General features: G+C 38.7%; 1 long non-coding RNA gene across 1 annotated transcript; it reads right to left on the bottom strand.

Annotated features, from left to right (window-relative positions):
• Positions 1–549: 549 nt before the first annotated feature.
• On the bottom strand, positions 550–11,907 carry LOC133757820 (uncharacterized). Its single transcript, XR_009865736.1, has 3 exons — positions 11,606–11,907; positions 3,753–3,784; positions 550–3,413 (listed from the first exon to the last, which is right to left on the bottom strand). It is a non-coding gene; the product is annotated as an uncharacterized LOC133757820 (long non-coding RNA).
• Between the last annotated feature and the right edge of the window lie 2,986 nt (positions 11,908–14,893).

Here is a 14,893-nt window from a genome sequence, read left to right as displayed (position 1 = left end):
AGTCAATGACAAAAATGCAATGTGTTACTGATTCCCGTAATATCAACATAATAAGAGATTTCTGGAGATAGCTGTATTTTAAGCCAAAGAACCTAATGGTGAAATTCTAGGCAAAGTGAGAAACTGGCAGAATAAATAAAGGTTTTGCGGGGCTCATTTTTAATACTCTACAAATCAGATCTGAGGTAGGCTGCTCTATTCTTGGTCTTCCACTTGGATTCCTTTCCTTTATTATTTAAGTTGGCTGAATGAAGAATTTAACTCCACTGACTTACCACCCAGATTTGGTAACTTCAGAGCAACCAGTATGAGCCCAGTATTCCATAAGTTCTAGCAAATAACATTTAGTGGCTTCACGAGTTCACAAGTGAACTTAAGTAAGTATATAGGAAGTGTGATGTGTGTCTGTAAGGTCCGGTGTGCATCAGAACTTCACAATACCCTAAAAAGTTCTGACTCATAGGTTCGAAAATGCAGGTTTCCAAACATCATGCCTAGACGATAGGAATGGTGGCAAGAGAACATACATAATTTTAGAAGCGTTTTCTAGTGAATTTTAATAGACATGCCCAGCTTCCCCAACTGATAATCACTGATCAGTGTTTTATTGGCCATGAAATTTTCACACATAATTCAAGGTGGCTACACTGTTATTATTTGCTTGAGACATATAATTCCTTTATATATATATACAGAATGTTATTTTATATCTGTTTGACACATGCATGATTTGCTATATACAAGTTCTGAATCAAAACTAGGTTCAAACATGCAAAAACAACAGCATTTTAATGTTTTACTTTGACACTCTGTTGAACTTAACTGGTAACTCTTCTAACTTTATACTCCATTGAAATAAAAACACAAGTTAAATAGAGCTATATTTTAAAACTTATTTATCAATATTCACTTAACACCAGTAATACACTAAATACCACAGCAAATTGCCTGCTAGGATTTAAGTAATCAATTATCTTCACTTAAAATTTACATTGCAGTTTGAAAATCTGACCATGTACTTTTGCCAGCTTAACCTTGATTTTTATGATTTAATGGGAAACATTGGTAAACAAGCCAAACATTAAGCCCATCCTGAATTACAATTGTTTTCATGGATGTCAATGAGCTCTCCTTAAGCTTGAGACTGTGGCAAATTTTTACAACATGAACAATAAAGGAGGAAACATTCTTTCTCTTTATTTATTATAGAACAATATTACCACATAAAGGAGGAATTACATTTATCATAATCCCACCAGCCTAACCTCTTTTCTGTTCACTCTTTTAATCTTTACCCACAAATATGATAGACCTGGAACCTGTGTATATAATCTAGGGAAAAATCACCATTTAAATCCTATGATACAGAATTATATGTAGACTTCTCTTTAAGAAAACTACACAGTGTGAAACCTACAATGTAGAATCTGTACCAAAATCCTCAAATTTTTCAGTTCCCATTTTTCATTCCAGATTACTTCTTCCTTTCTTCCCTTTTGCACTTGAAAATGAACTAAGATGAGGTTCATGCTGGCTTGAGTTCACCATTCCAAAAATAGCATACATGAAAATATGAGACTTCAAAAAATCCATAAGAAATTGAATATATACTTTTCCATGAACTTTTTGAAGTGCTTTCGATTGTTGTTTAGCATCTGTTTGTGCAGTAATAAAATTTAGGTTTTTCTGATAGAAACATTCCCATGCTAACTTTACTAACTTAATGGCTCTTAATTATTTCACTCCTATGAGCTTGTTTTATAGGGAAGGTCATTAATACATACGGCAGACTTCTCCAAAGGGATTCTGCATCTAAATGCACTTCAGATACCAAAGCAACGGCGGTGTGGATGAGGCACAGTATGTTCTGCAATCACAAAGTTCCAGTCCAGTTCCTTTCACTGTGACTATGTGGCCTTGGGCCAATCACTGTGACCCCATGCAATTCCTGTTACTCTACTGGAAACTGAAGGCCATATTTGCATTTCATGTCTTTTGGAATATTATGGCAAATGACTAGAATTCAGGAGGGACCTTGAAAAAAGTTCATGGAAAATGCACATTATCTGCTAATTAATTCCATTTTTCCATGAACCTGCTGAAGTACCCTTGGAGGTAAGCATTTTGAAATCCTCAGATGAAAGATAATGTGTTTTTTAAACATGAGGACAAATACCACTTATTACTAACATGTACCACAAAAACACATCTATATCCATCATTCTGGTTGGAAAATATAAAATTGGAATTTACCTTTCCAATAGATTTCAAAAACAGTTCTGGAGCGCATGCTGAACCAGTTTCATTTAGTGACACACTGACATCTAGTGGAGATTTATGCTATGGGATCTCTTAAACCCCAGACAACCACAGTTCTGATGGGGGCAGAGACGCCAAAGCAACTTTGATCCATGCAAAGCATCAAGGACAAGATATGCAAGATTAAACAAACAAACAAAAAAATACATTCCCTGTATATTTGTTTTTCTTGTCCAGTTGGGAGCACTGACCAATTCAAGAGACATGATCAAAAGCTACTGCATGGTGATAGTGGTGGTGATGGTGGTGGTGAGCTGTTTTGTGTTGTGATTTAAGAGATCCACAAAACCTCCCTCTCACACTGAGTTTCAAAGCACAACTACTCAACTAGGTGCTCACCAGGGGGCAAGGGTGCAGAGAGAAGGGTAGGGATGGGCAGGAAGGGTAGGGATGGTGAATAAAGGAGAGGGGAGAGTCTTCAGGCTTTCAAATACAGCTCTTGAATTAATTTCTAACACCTCTTTGTGGTTAGAATTTCATTAATTCCAGAAGGAAAGCTCTGTTAAGCAAGTATATGTGTAAGCTTTTTGGCACGTCACTAAGCATTTACCTAAACTTGCTCATTTAATACTGCATTTACTTTGGAACGAAAATAGAAAATAAAATGTTTCTATTACCTGGAGTTTTCCAGAATGCCTAGCACAGTCAGTAAAAATGTAGCCTCCTTGTTTCTGTCCCCTCTAAAGGCTACAAAAATAAACCCTGAGTAGCCCCAGGAGGAAGTTAACTTAATACCTACATATTTTATTTAACATGTAATTATTTAAATCCAGTTTCATGAAGATATTCATTGGAAGATAATCGTATCTGCTACAAGCAAATTTTGAAAACTCTGTGTCCCCTCTCCCCCTTAGTGAGCCTGGGAAGGACTCGAGTACAGACGGTCTACGTGAGCTACACAGCCTACTTCCTTGATTTCTACTGAGCTTCAACCACTGGATGGAACTTCTTTACACCACTGTTTAACAGCTTCATTATTCCAACGAACAGGAAAGGCTGAAGAGGAGGAATTCTGGAAGCTGGAATAAATAATTTTTTTTATACTGCTGTGTGCTTAGCCTCTGGTTCTGGCAGACCCTTCCACCACACCTCTTCTGGAAAAAATAAAAAAGAAAAATGAAAACATCTTACTGTTGGTCTACAGGAAATACAGAACTAAAAGAAATACTTAAAGACCAGGAAATGTGTGACTTTCTCTTGAGTAGAATGTGCATGTTTATTTCCACCATACCCAGGATGCTTCTAAATTGATTTAACTCCTTCACTCTTTATGTCTGGGGAGAATTATCTAGAAATGATTAGGCCAGACCAGCTCTCAAGTGTAAAATCCTAGAAGAATATTAAGGCAGCTACACTGCCTAGTTGTAACATCCTTACATAAATGCGTTATCTATTGTTGGCACTGTTAAATTTTTAAAAAGAAATATACTCACTTATGTCCTTCTCAGCAATAGTAAACTTCAATCTTCAGAGCCCAGAGACAAAACAAACAAACAAAAAACAACAAAAAAAGATGCGACACAACCTATTAGCATAAGCAAAAACAACGTCCTAACAGTGAAGCTTCATGTTGCACTCAGGTGTATAATTACCCATACTATTTAAAGTCATGTTATATTTTACTGCTTAAAAAAATCGGTCCAGGCTCTTTACACTGCACAGTTTTATCACTAAATAGAGTTCTTCCTCACTACATTTCTGCACTGTTATTCATTGTTTTTAGTTCAATTGTATAATTGAGAAAAATCAGACCCAGAAATGTACAGGAAAAAAAAAAAGTTCCTAGTGGCAGAGCAAGATAGCAAATGGAAAAGATTTGAAGGCTTTGTCACACTATTACAGCTGGTGGTTAAATTAATTACATTATGTTGGCTCTAAAGGTCAGTATTCTAAAGACCCAGAAGTCAGAACTAAGATAGTAATTAGTATTGGGATGTTTTACTCATGAAGAAACTATTTTGATAAGCTGAGTGGGAATACAACTAAACTTTAAAAGTTGTGATTGCCATATGAATTTCTTTCCATAGTGTCAAAATGTCAGGCTATAACCCTTGGTAATTAGTTTTCATGGATGTATCATACAAATTTTATTGGATGGTAAGTTTTATTTTAGAAATGGTGATTTTAAAGATTCCTGAGCAAGACTATGATGTTGCAATGGAGGCTTTCTCTCTCCGGTGCAGAGTAAGTTGGTGCCACTGATTTCCAGAAAGGTTGCCTGTCATTCTGGGTATATGTATCCTCCTAAACAGGTCTTATGTTCCATTCTCACAGGGCACACTACTTGGTTGTAAACAGGAGCTAAGTTTTCCAGGCACGTTCAGAGCTATAGAAACCAAAAGGAGAGAACTATTCAAAGATCAGTCCACACGTATGTCTATGAGATGTGTCAGAGTGCCTGTGAACAATATATTTAATTTCAGAGAAAGAAAATCACAGTATAGACTCAGTACTAACATTTTCACCACCAAAATCCACCACCCTTGGTGATCTTGGCTCCCCTGGAAATGTTAATAAAATGGAGACAAATATGACTTAAAAAATTTGAGGATACTTTATTGATCTCTTTATCCTCTCAGCATTATAAAGCAGGCAAAATGGCATTTTTAACCCAAGCTCCAACCTTGCCCAAAGCTTAAATGGGCTGGATGTTTTCTCCCCAGTACAGTACCCACCACCACTACACCAATCATCCTCCTCCATCTCCAGCACATCCCACAACCCAGAGTACAGAATTTTGCTATTTCCCTGCTTGAGGGTTCTTGTCTTCTGGGCTTTTGGCATCCCACGATATTTAAACTACAGAGTTCCATTAACCTTACTTTGAAAATACATGACGAGAAAAAAATGTAGCTCTTGCCAATCACTCGGGCAGCTCTAACAAGACACAAGTTAGAGGAATATAAAACAATTTCTAATTTCATTTAATAAAATATAGGATTCTGGAGACGCTATTCTCTAAATACAGACTTTAGACATAGTATTCATTGCAACCTTCCAGCCAGGCCTTACATAAGGAAATGCTGTTTAAGCAAAGTGCCTAAGGAGAGAAAAGTCTTAACCCGGGGAATAAATGAAACAGGAGAGGTCAGTACATGAGATTTAAAATGCTCTGGTGGGGTGCATGTTTGGTGCAGCAGTTAAGATGCTAGCTAGGATTCCTGCGTCCCACAACTAAGTGCCAAGACTCAAGTCCAGGTTCAGCTCCTGATTCCAGTTTCCTGATAATGCACACAATGGGAGACAGCAGGTGACAGCTCAATTACTCCAGCCCCTGCCACCCAAGTGGGATACCTGGATTGAGTTCTCAGCTCCTGGCTTCAGCCCTAGCCCAGCCTGAGTCATTGCAGGCATTTGGGGAATGAAGTAGCAGATGGAAGCTCTTGCTGTCTCTCTGCCTTTCAAATAATAAATTAGGTAAAACAGAAATCTTTAAATTCACCTCAATACTTTAAATTCACCTCAGTAGGACTTGAAAATCCTCCCTTTTAATAGCCTAACAACTTTAAATCTGGAAAGTCGTGTGCCTACATTTAAATGTGTTAATCTCTCTAGATATACACAGCTACAACAAAACAAAAACAAGTGGTTCCATATGCTAAACTGACACACAAGACTTCTCAACTGACTATATGCTTGCCCATACCTGCAGCGTCATTTTATGAAGGCTCACAGATACAGTTAATGTGTAAGTGAAAGGACTTCCAAATACTCAAATTCAGCAAGAAAAAAAGACAAGATGCTCAAAGTTGCCCACTCATCAGCGCATTATTTTGGACTGAACGGAAGCCTGTTTCAGCACTACCAAATGCTCTTAGGCACAGAAGCAATGTACCATCTGCCTGAGGCACCAAGTGTATCAACTCACGTTTAAAATACTGGCGTGCCTAGTAAAGAATCTTCAGCAATCCATTTTCTGATGTTTGACTGAAACTTAACATGGCCAGCAACAAGGTTACATGCATCAATACTTTGAACTGCTAGCAGTAAAATAAATGATAAAAACATCAGAGCGGCAGAAGTGCAATCTTACGAGCAGAAAGCCTGGAAGAGTCGGGATTAAGGAAGTGTTCTCAGTGAGTCACAACTGCTCCTTATCCAAGGAAATCTTTGCCAGGGAAAGGTGGAACTGCTGCCATTGGCAAGTGACTGGTATTTCACTACAAAGTGAGCGCCCCTGAAGCTGCTCCAGAGCCAGAGGCTCTGTCAGGACGCCAGGCTACAGCAATTTAAGGAGGCAAAGCTGGTTTCCACCGAGCAAGCAACAGACACCCACGGCAGTCTCGTGAGCAGGGAATGTCCTGGTGAAAGTCTACACTCCGGGAAGATTAGCAAGACAGTGGTGTGAAAAATGAACTGGAGTCTTTCATATGGACAAAACAGTAACTTGAAAAGGCTCCTACTAGATAAGAGGCAATAGCAGAGCTGGAAAGCAGAGAATCAAGATAGGATGTCCTCCAGACATGAGGAAAAAGAAACCATCAGCCTATCTATATGTAAAATATGCTAAAGAATACTGTTATGACTGATGTAACTAACAAGAGTCACCATATTTCTACTAGAATGTTTTGCTGGGTCTAAATGTGCAATAGTTACCACGAAAGGACTGTTCAGTAAGACCCACTAAGGAAAGAAAAGTTTTACTGTTTTAACTTTTTTTTTTTTTTTGACAGGCAGAGTTAGAGAGAGAGACAGAGAGAAAGGTCTTCCTTTACCGTTGGTTCACCCTCCAATGGCCGCCGTGGCCGGCATGCTGGACGATCCGAAGCCAGGAGCCAGGTGCTTCCTCCTGGTCTCCCATGCAGGTGCAGGGCCCAAGTGCTTGGGCCATCCTCCACTGCCTTCCCGGGCCACAGCAGAGAGCTGGACTGGAAGAGGAGCAACTGGGACAGAATCCGGTTCCCCAACCGGGACTAGAACCCGGGGTGCCGGCGCCGCAGGTGGAGGATTAGCCTAGTGAGCTGCGGCGCCAGCCTACTGTTTTAACTCTTGACTCCAAGCAAAATTAACTAGCTGAGTTATTTAAAATTCAGGACTCTATCTCTGCCCACGTTTTCAGAGAGAACAAGCAAAGATACACCACACTAGCTTTCACTGGAAAGCAGTCAGGACAGTAGCAAGGAAACAAAAACACAATGGAAGGTAGAAGACTTGGCCATAAGCTGTGACTGCTCTACAGGTCTTCTAGAAATGAAACTTGAGGGAAGGCCTAGAACTGAAGTCTAGGGACAGTAGACTGGGTAAAACCAGTTGGTGTTACTGTGTTCTCTGACTGCCACATCCACGGGACAAGCCTGGGGGAAAGAATTCCCAGTTTTCAAGACTCATTTCCTCTCGCTAGTTCCAAGAAGTCATCCACTACATGACACACTGAAGTGTGGCCAAAACCCTCCGTACTTAAAACAGACATCTCTCTCTTCTGGACTAGCCTATGATGAGCTCGCTGGGAAACCGAGCATACCTATTCTTTCATTCCAGCACTTTTAAGAGACATGAACTTTCAGCAATACTTCCATTTATCTAGTTAATCTAGTATCAAGATTCTTCACTGACTTCAGGAAAATCACTTGAAGGGAAAAAAATACCAATGTGCTCAAGATTCAAACCAACTAACCACTACTAAGACCATACTTGATGAAAAGAAGAGTCCATCCAGCTGCTGGGGCCACTGCAGCTGCTTGCTGATTATTAATTAATGTGTAACTATGAAACTAAAGGCCCACCCAGTAAGACAACTCAGCTCACTGATAAACAAATTACTAGTTCTCTGCTGGGACAAGGGAGTCACATAGATCTGTCCCCTCATCCTCACTTCAGCCAACAACCTATTTCTCAAGAGGTGTGGACGCAATCAGATAGCCTCCAGCTATGTCTCCCCTCCAGTCTGGGCCTGTGCTCTTGCATTCTGCCTGCTCTCCAAATGCTTCTGTTCTAATCACAGGCCAAGATCCTACTCCCTTTTGGCTACAGGGGGAGATTCAAGAACTAGGTGAACATCAAAACTGTTTCAAGTCCTGGATATTATATTTCCCAAAGAGCTTCTGGTCTGGTCAGGAACAGAGATGTCTAAGGCAGTCCAGAGAGCTTTACAAACCGCCTCAGTCAATGGTGTAGCACTGCTCTTCTCAAGGACACTGCCTCTCTCCCCTACATAATTCATTGCCCCCTCTACCACCTTTCCCATTACCATAAACACACTATAATTTTGCCTTAGGAGAAAAAACAAAACTCCCAATTATTCCCCATTTTTCTCCAACATGGTCAGTAGTCTCCAATTTCTTACTTCTTTGGCACCTTCTCCAAACAACTGTGAAACTGACTGCTCCAACAAAACTGCTTCTAAAAGTCTCCAATGACCATTTAGTTGCTAAATAAAAAGGCTGATTTCGGTTCTCATCTTGTTTTGACTCCCAGTGGCATCTGATGCAATGATTCCCACCTCCGAGAAATTTTTCACTTCCTTCCCCAGTTCACCTACTCTCCTGGTTTTAACTGTTTTTTCCTTCCTCAGTTCTTTTGGTGATTTCCCATCTGCTCAGCTTCCTAATGCTGTAGTGCCCAGACTTCTTTCTAGGAGGACTTGGATGAACTCATAGTCTCAAATCTATCAATAACATCTACACACTTGAATCCTACAGGGACATACCTGGACCACAAGGAACTAACTCCCAAATGTCATATTTGTACATGAGGATACTTTAAAAAGAGCCAGGAAAAACAGAATTCAAAGTAAATTTTGAAGTCGTGTTTTTTAAAATGTGCATTTTCCAGGAACTTCCATAGCACTCTACTATGTTCACATCATATGAATCAATAGGCATTTCAAACTTAGCCTATTGAAAACTAAGTTTCTACCCTGGCTGCTGGTCCTGTTTTACCTCCAACTTTCTCCTCTTAGTTAATGACAATCACATATTTTAGTTTGCCCACGCCCTAAACTTTTACTCCTTTTTCACATTTCACATTCAATTTATCAGAAAATATTGGCTCTATTCTCAACCAGAACCTGATCATTTCTACCTCCAAGACCACCATCAAGGATTAGACTCTCTTTACTCCATTAGTCTCCTGGGTGATCACCCTACTCCCAACTCCTCACTTCTACCCCAAGTCTTTTTCTTAACAGTAAGCAGACATTCAAATACAACCCAAGTCATAACCTATTGCTCTTTGCTAAGAAACCTTCCAATGGCTTCTGATCTTATTTAGAAAATCAGCCTGCAATGGACTACAAGATCCTACACAATCTCCCCTCCTTTCCCAGTTGCTCACTATGCTCCAGCCCCAAGGGCCTCTGTTGATTCTTGAATGCAGTGGGCATGCTCCTGTCCTGGGGTCTTTTCACTCACGCTCCTGCCTGAAATATGCTTCCCCTGTGGGGCTGGCTTAGCCCTCGCCATCTTCAGCTCTTGAAAAATTTTTGGTGAGGTCTCCTGATTACTCTTTTGTACCACTGCACTGTACCTTTCTCACTCCTAGCACAAACTGTTTCCCTTTCCAGTTTTAGCTTTCTCCATAGCACATACCATTTACTACATAATAGACTTGGGGATTGCGGGGTGGGGGTGGGGGGGCCGTCCTGTGTCCCTGTACTTGAAAGTAAATTCTGTTAATGTTAGGGTTTTTGGTATGCTTTCTTCACTGCTACTGTTAAGCATCTTAAACAGTTTTTGTCAGTACACACAACCAAAACCCACCGAGTTAAGTGAACACCTTATTTCTAGGGGACTCAGGAATAAGGAGAAAGAAAAATTTTAATGTGCTATTTAAAAATTATAGGAGACAATGTCTCATATCCATATATAAAATGACCTTTACCATTTGAGAATTGCCTGGCCAGGGTGACATGGTTTAGCAGAGTGTTGAAGTGTTCCCCAACAATTAATAAAGGAACTAGATAAGGGGAGTCAATGATATCCCTGCCACCTCAAACCCACTATTTGTCTCATAAATGACTGTTCTTCTTAACTTTATAGATGAAAGATGAGACCTGACATAAGCTCTCCCATCTCAATCACCAGAGAATCCTTAACTTGGGGCCATCATTGTTGGGACCTGGAGATCAACCCCTCGGCAAACTAGATGTATTTCTCCACAGGCTTACCTTTTCCATCTCTTGGAGTGAGACGGGCCTGGGAGTAGTCAATGTTTATGCGTTTGCTCATGTGACTTAAGAAATCCTCATGATATGAGTGAGATACATGAGAAGTTGTTGGAATTAGGAAGTTTTGATCCAGTCACTTTTCACGTAGACCTACTGTCACAGAAACAACACTGGACAATTAATTCTTTGTGCTGCTCCACCTCCCTTTCTCACAGAAGCTAGAAATGAGGGGACAAAAAAGAGATTGCAACAATAACCTACTTTCAACACTGAATGACACTTTCCATACTAGTAATAGAGTATGTTAGTTCCCTTTTTGAAGATATTTCTTTTAAAACAATTTTTTAAAGGCTGTAAATTTTCATTGTTCCTATTTGATTTCCCTAAAAGAACACTCTAAGCAGTTAGTCATGCATCACTTAACAATAAGGATGCATTCAACGATACACATGGCTAGGTCATTTTTTCATGGCATGAACACCAACAGGTGTACCTACACAACTGGGATAGCTATAGAACCACTAGACAATACAATCTCATGGGAACACTGTTGTGTATGTGGTCTGCTGTAGACTGAAATGTCACTGTGTGCCAACGAATATGCATGTATTGCTTTGGGTCATTTTTCTTTTTACCAATAAAAGGGGATAGGAGAAACGTATCAGTTAATAAGACAGTAATGATAATGAGAAAATACATCAACTTAATAGGACAGAAAACATTCTGTAACATTTAAGTACTTTTAATATTAATTCCTAGTTTTTAAACAGTTAAATATTTGATGGTTTATAGGAATAACCTGTTGCTAAATTCCCTTATTTCAGTGAAATAGGAATATAAATAGCACCTACCATATTCAAAGCACTGAATAAGTGTGATATGGAATTAAAGACCTGGATATGTCCCATATTGGGTCTCTAGATACATCTTGAGAAGACTTACAACCACGATATAGTAATCATTCAGCAAACCCATACCATGTTAGATATGAGGCTAGATAATGAGTGTATAGAGAAGGAATATATCCAGAAATATGTATATGGTGTTAGCCTGAATATAATAATATGTCAAAACACATGCTAGCAAACTGGGCACTAAGAGTAGTTTGAAAGACAGTACTTATTTTGAAAGTATCAAATAATATTAAGCATGTTTAAAATTACATAGATTGGTACAACTTACCAAACATTATACTAATATTTTCATTGCTAATTCAGCAAGGACATCTGTTCAACTCCTCATTCAATAGAAAATGGATATACATTAAGAAAGATATGATGTGTTCCTTCAAAGAGGGCCAAATCTATATGGACAGGAAAATCATCAACTATTTTAGGATATGAAAATGTACTCATCTTTGTCTATCACACTGCCTGAAAGAAAACCTTCCAGTTAGCAAGCAATTAGAATTTGTAGGACAAATAAATTCATAATACAGATCAGTTAAGGGGTTTTATAGAATAATCCACCTCCCCCTCCCCTCCCCTCAAAAAAAAGAAAGAAAGAAAGGAGAAAGGTTTCTTGGCTTCAGAGCAAACAATACTGAGGGGACACCACCTCGCATGTTGTTGAAATGGGGAAATACACATGCTCTTGATTTCCTTTCATTATTTCTGATGTTTGTGCAGATGGCATCTCACAGAAACTGACGAACAGATTATGTGACAACAGTGCACAGGAAGGTTTTATCAAATGGAGTTGAATTTAAGATAAAAGTTTAGGGACTGGAAGATTTGGGAGAAACACTGATTTTAGTGACCTGTGTTAAGTAGTTTCATGATTGGTGTTAGCCTCACCAGATTTCAACAAGGTAACCTAAAGATACAAAAGATCTAAAATCAATTTAAATTTCTCTAATTTCATGGATAATACCTAGGCTTGTCAAACAAACAATTCCTTTTGTTATGCCATAGTTCTGTTTATTTAAGAATATATCCAAGACTAGACCCCAGGGTTCTGTTGCCTAATCTTAGTTAAATCTCTCTTTCTCATGTATAATTAAATTAATGATGACTATAAAGAGCCACTGACACTGTGCTTGGCCTGAATAATCTACTAATAAACTTTTTTAGTTTTCAAAACAGCTTCTCAATATTTACATATATTAATATACTAGATACTCTTATTTAAAAGTCACCTTGGGTTTCCAGTCTCTTGAACTACTGGAACAAGCAGTTGAGAGCATAGCAGGTGGTATACTTGAAACAAAAGAAAGTGCTGGAGTCCCAGGACACTGCTTTCAGAGAAGTGCCTTGAGTTTTACAGTCAAGGAAACAGGAAAGCGAGGCTATGTGTTCATATGCTTTAGATATGCACACAGCTTACATAGTCATTCCTCCTCTCTAACAAGGTTTACTATGACAATGACCAAGGTTTAAACATCACCCATGGCTACTGACAATACAGTTACATAAACCACCCTCAGCAACTTATCTTATAAACCATTTTGAAAGCATTAACAGCTCACTGTGTACAGACATCTGATAACATGTTGGAGAGATACACATTTAAACAACTGAAGAACTTTACAATAAAAAGCTGACAAATCAGTTTTAAAAGATTTCATTTCAAATAATATGTATTCACTGGAGTGTAATTACAAGCTGTTTTTATTATTTGGGTATTGCTTGAAGACACTATGTTATATGTTGAAACATGAAACAATGGGATTTATTTGCACAATTTATTTCCCTAAAATAAAGAACATTACTGAAATAGAAGCAGATAATGTAGTATTGTGGAAATACCACCTCATCCTCTTAAATACATTTGTAATGGTTTGGGAAACCATAAATCATTCATAAATCTGTTCAGAGACCATAATATAAATGTTGACTTTAAAATGTGTTAACATACTACACTACCATAATCATACCTAAGATTAGTGTATCAAGTTATGGAATTGAAATTAACTTACATTTTCCCACACATTCTTGTATGAATTTTAAGAATACAGTTGGGTAAGTTAGTGTACATCAGAAAACACCTCAAAGTTATTAAAAGGGTAGCACATACATAAGACAAAATTCAAACATCAACTCAACTTTATGGCTGTGCCTGTAAGATTTCCTCACTAAAAAAGAAAGGCAATGGCCAGACAGATGAGTGTCAATACCTCATTTTGAAAAAGATACTCATTAAATGTTTCAGGCTTATCAATATAAATTTTTGATGTGGTTATATAATGTATGATTAAATAAATTGCTTTTAAATTTATTTTCTTAAAGATTTATTTATTCATTTGAAAGGCAGAGTTTCAGAGAGAAGGAGAAACAGTCTCAGATCTTCCAACTGCTGGGAGACTGGAATTCAACCAGGTCTCCCACATGGGTGGCAGGGGCCCAAGCACTTAGACCACCTTCTGCTGCCTTCACAGGCCTATCAACAGGGAGCTGGATTGGAAGGAGAGCTGCAGGTACAGGAGCCAGCACCCATATGGGATGCAGGTGTCAGGGGCTGTGGCTTACCCTGCTGCACCACTACACTGGCCCCCTGGCTAAAGAAAAATTTAACACAGCATCTTATATTTCTCAAAAAAAGACAAACCCGGGGCCAGCATTGTGGTATAGTGGGTAAAGTTGCTGCCTATGACACCAGCATCCCATATGGATGCTGATTCATGTCCTGGCTGCTCCACATCAGATCTAGCTCCCTGATAATGGCCTAGGAAAAGCAGCAGAAGATGGCTCAAGTGTTTGGGCCCCTCCCACACACATGGGAGACCCGGATGAAGCTCCTGGCTCCTGGCTTCAGTCTGGCTCAGCCTTGGCCACTGCAGCTATTTGGATGGTGAATCTGCAGATGGAAGACATCTGTAATTCTTCCTCTGTGTAATTCTTTCAAATTAAAAAAACAAAAAAGCCTCTAAAGAAAAACGAGAGAGAGAAATCACTGGTATGAGAAGTACTAGACAAATGACTATAGGAAAATACAGATAAATCTAACACATAGTTTTGAAAAATAAAAATTTAAGGTTCCATTAATAGACACTACAATAAAATATCAAAATAAGAATATACTAAAATGCAAAATTGTAATTTTTAGAAGTTGTAGATTAATTATTCTATGAATATAGTTTTTAGAGAACAGTTTTAAGTGGTGTGTAAGTATGTGTGTGTTTTCAACATCAATTTGTGATGTGATAAACACTCCCAGCCTAGAGTCAAGCACAGGGGCTTATTCATCTATACTACCTATGCAACCTGTTTATATATTAGTTTCAAACCTACATGTGTCTAACCTCCTAAAACTCTTTGGGGGTGTTAAATGAGATAAGGCACAACACTGTCTAAATGGTGGTTGGCATACAGGGAGACACTGTCCAGCTCACTAGAAGACCCTAATTAGAGCACACCAGGCTTAAAGGGATGCATAATGCCATGATCATTCTTACACACTTATAAAATTACATATGGATTTGCAACGTGTATAATCTGCTTTTAATGGATGAGAAATGGTCTAGGTTTTGTT

Source organism: Lepus europaeus, chromosome 1 (genome assembly GCF_033115175.1).
Source record: "Lepus europaeus isolate LE1 chromosome 1, mLepTim1.pri, whole genome shotgun sequence".
NCBI lineage: Eukaryota > Metazoa > Chordata > Mammalia > Lagomorpha > Leporidae > Lepus > Lepus europaeus.
Note: the sequence above shows the minus strand (reverse complement) of the source record. Positions and strands in the feature narration are given on the sequence as shown.